Here is a 4,612-nt window from a genome sequence, read left to right as displayed (position 1 = left end):
GTTGGGATGTCCTGTGGGGTGGGGGGGGGAATGGCATGATCCACAGGTGGGGGGGTAGGCATGGCCCATGGGGAGGTGGCAGGGCCAGTGACACAGGTCAGGTGGGCAGGGCCAGATGCCCCCCAGTGTGGTGGGCAGGAGAGCCACGACTTGCAGGTAGGGTTGGTGGGATTGGTGCAACCCACAGGTTGGGATGGGGGGGCAGGCATGCCCCATAGGGTGGCATGGGGTCCCCTTACAGTGAACCTACATACCTACCCCTCCCACACCAAGATTTACTTGCTCATCTCTGGCAGCAGTGAATGCTGATAAAATGCGGCTGCACCAAAGCATCTTGTGGGATGGGTGTTGAGAGGGCTGGCTGGCTGGGAGTGGAGGGGGAAGATCAAAGGGCTCTGTGGGGGGCAAAAAATAGAAAAAGAGCAGCCTTGGGGCTGGGACCAGTCACTGAGTTTTCCAACCCTGGTGCTGCACAGGGAAAATGTATAGAAGTTTCATGAACCAGTTTTACCTAAAGTTTGATACTACATAGATCCATGTTTATCTTAAACTGGGTTCTACAATTTTTAGACAGGCTTGTGTGCATGGAACTTCTGTACAGTTTTAGGTTTAGACTGATTGCTGGTCACTGAGTCTGTGTCTGTAAGGTTAGCACCGGGACGAGCTAAGTTTAAATTGGGTGGCCATTTTGAACCCATTTTAACCTCCCCAAATGTCAGTACTTGGCCTTACTATCTGTGTTACCTAAAGAAAAAAGAACAACAGCAAAGGCTGGAAGCTTGTGGCAGGATCATGGACCTGGAAATAAGGGTGGCAATGGCTTTCACTCTTGGCTGCACAGAGGGAAAGCAATTTTCACCTGGGCCATCCTGCACCATAGGCAGTCATTCTAGGCAGTGGTCTGACTGTGCACTGACCATAGGTCAAAGCTGCCCTTCATATTTTTTTCTCTTCCAACTCTCAGCTTCATTTCCATGCAGTATTACTCTCAACCAGAATACACTCCAGTTTGGGTGAGGGATAAGTGCAACACAGAAGGAAAAATATAGCTATTAGATTAAATCTAAATGAAAAAAATAAATTTTATACTATTTAAATAACAGCTATTAGATTGTTAATTTCCAGCTGTAAACTCCAATGTAAGGAATTTTCTGCCCATTCAAAATTACATACAATAAGCATACATTAACTACTAAAATAGATGGTGTAGATAAAAAGGAGTTTTACCTCATTTTTGAAGATTAACATTATATATTTTTTAAAATTATTTTCTATATTTATGATTAAACAAACTGAAATTGTTCTAAAGGAATGTCAAGAAAAGAACCAACAGGAGAAAAAAGAAAGATACTAGTAAAAGAAGAAATACATAAAAAATCACAATCTTAGAAAACATCAGTCATACTCACTATCAAAATATAAAATACAGGAAACAATTGGAGGTTAAACTGTGAAAGTGAATTTTTGTAAAACCAGACTGTATGAAAGAACATACCCATGAAAATCAATAGTGCACGGAAAATGGAATGCTAGGATTGGGAGAAATGGTTGAATGACATAATAACTAGTAAGAAGAAATATTTTTGCACTGTACAGAATAGTTATTGTACACTGAAAATTTAATTAATCCTAGAGACCAAAACAGTAACAATATGTTTCAAAGAGGCTTGAATGTTGGCATTCCTTATAAACACTATTTAAATATAGAAATACACAAAGAACATTGATGTGTACAGTTACAAATAGTGTATATATATATATCTTGTAAGTGATATATAGTATATTTTCCTGGATAAAAATAAGAAAGTCGAAAATTTATCAATAATTTATGGCAAAATGAATCATAAATTTCCTTAAATTTTCCCCAAATCAAGCATTGGAACCCCAAGACATTTCGAATATGGCACTCCAAAAATCATTATTTTTCTTTGTAGTGATGCAATAAAATACTGATCTTTGTATGATTAAGACTTTTCAATTATTGTAGACCCTGGCTAGAAAAAAAGGATTGTAAATAAATGTTGGATTTTTGTTCTTCTTGACGTCACTATGTTAAATTAACTGATATCTTTGAAAAGTCTCAAAAATTCTGCTCTATTCTCCTCTGGACAGGAAGAATGGCTCAGGGATAATAGTGTTAGCTTGGAACATGAGATGCTCAGATTCAGGCCCCTGGTCTACAACTGACATGTGTGGCACCTTGAACATGTCACACGGTTTCCTTTTGTGGGATCCATGGAGGACGTATATCCTTTATGGGTTCTACAGGATTACTTACAATCTGCAATTCTATTGGTACCACTATTATGACTGATAAATGACCCACTCTTTTTAGTGCTCTTATCTTAGGAAAGTTATACTATTTTTTTCCCCATACATTAAAATGATTTACTTAAAGTGGTTCAGTCACTGTTTTGTATGAACAAATGTGCACTTACAGACATGGAGGAGGGGAAGGGTACTTTAAGCTTTGTACACCCTTGCACCAAGCACTGAGCATGCCCAGAAAAGGCATCATATTAGTTGGACCCATCTTCTCCAACGTCTGTATAGATCAGGCACTTCAATGGGGCTTTGTGACACTTTTATCTAATAACTGATTGAATCAGCTATTAGACAAGCCCTGCTGAAGTGCCCAATCTATGCAGACATTGCAAAGCCAGGTGGCACTAATGTACTGCCTCTGCCAGTAAAATACTAGGGGGGGGGGCATGATTTCCATGTCTGTCAGCACCCATGTGACTCAACTTTAATTATGAAGGCACAGCTAACACCTCCATTACAAAATACAAATGAGCCTGAATGAGCCTAAGTTTACAAAGTTCTGAATACATCCTGAATATGAATGTATTGAATCATAAACACAGACCTCACTGAGAATGACAAATATCCAAATCTGGATAGAAGTCAGATACATGAAGCTATATAAAATCATAGGGTTGGATGGAACCACATTCATCATCTAGTCCAATCCCCTAGCACAATATACTACTGTTATGGTAGCTTTTCATACCTTTGTCCACAGCTTAATCTCCTTTTCTCCAAACTAAACCTATGTAGTTCTCTCTACCTTCCATGGTTGCATTCCAATCATCTTTGTCCTTCTCTAGTTCTTCTCCAGTTCTCTCCATTCTATTTAAAATACAAGTGCCAAGACACAGCTCTAACACTCCAGCTAAGGGATAATTAGTACTGCACAAAATGAAATGGTCATCTCTTACATATGAACTTCAGTTGATGAAGCTCAAATTTGCATTTATTTTTAATTAAATTAAATTATGTTTATGTTTATTTATTTTAATTAAAATCATGCTGTCAACTCATGTTCAGCTTTTATCCAGCAAAACCTGCTGATGTTTCCCGGAAATGGTATTATCGGCTAACTTAACCAATTATCTCTCATTCTTCATGTTTACTTTGTTTTATATTCTTATGTGTAGCATGTCAGATTCGTCTTCGTTACATTTCATTTTTTGTTTATAGCCCACTTTTCTAGTTTATCAATTTCTGTCGGGTAAATGCCTAGTTCAGCTACCCGTGTCGGGGCCGCCCACCACTTGTCGAGTGTATCCTCACCTTCATTTGGATGTACCACACGTGCCTGCCTCGCCTGCCACGACTTTGATGTTAATGGAGTTGGTTTGTATGTCCGGCACGTGTTGTCCAATTATGAGTCTCTTCGGTGTCCCGTGGGTCCCGAGTTTCTGAGGGCTTCACCACCCCTACACCCTCGCCCGTTCCACTGGGTGGTGGCCAACTGTCTGGTCTGGCCACGTATCCGCACTTCACTCAGATTGTGCACCAGAGGAAACTGAAAATCAACACAAACACTACGACCCAGAGGGTTCCCTTGATCAGAGTGGCTGCTTCCGCCTTCTGCAGTCATCCTCCAATACAAACTGGCCAACTGTAGGGTCAAGCCCCTTTTTGGCTCTCGAAGAGTCCCTTGGGGGTGGCTTGGTCAGTTTCCCCTTTCACAGTCAACGCTCACTATTGAGCTGTGCCCCTATTACAGGGGCTACGGTACCCAAAGTCAAATAGTGCCCTTCTATTAGGGTCTCTACGGTACCCAGCTCCAGCCGGGCTCCATCCGCTCCCGGCCAGTAAACAAACAATCCTACACCCCGCAGGGACCAGTAGACTGGGCTCAAAAAACCCTCTGGGGCTTAGCCCTTCGCCATAGGTTCCTACTGGCACTCAGTGTTGCTCGCAGCCTTTGCAGTGTATGCCGGCGTGCTCCATCACCTCCACGTCCTCCTTCCAGTTCTGCGTTGTCCCCACTTGTCGGCTCCGGCCTCTCTTTTATGCCGGCGAAGGAAGTATTGGCCCCTCCATTCCCCGCACACCTGGGTAAGGGGGATTTCTGCCTACCTCCTTGGGGCTGCGGGCCTGGGCTTACTGGTCCTCCGCTCAGTCTGGGAGCCGAGGAGCCTGCTGGCTCTCTCTCTCCCTCACAATTTCCTTTTGAAATTGTAAATGTATCCTCTAAAATATTTTAAGGCCTCACAGTTTTGTTTTTTTGCAAACATGTCCATTCAGTAAGATCAACAAGTTTTACTAATCCAAGTCATTAATAGAAATGGCAAATAGCACTGAACCTAGACAAATACCT

The sequence above is a fragment of the Gavialis gangeticus genome, unplaced genomic scaffold (assembly GCF_001723915.1).
Source record: "Gavialis gangeticus isolate Ggan-Ray unplaced genomic scaffold, GavGan_comp1, whole genome shotgun sequence".
NCBI classification, from domain to species: Eukaryota; Metazoa; Chordata; order Crocodylia; family Gavialidae; genus Gavialis; species Gavialis gangeticus.
This window is presented reverse-complemented; position numbering follows the sequence as displayed.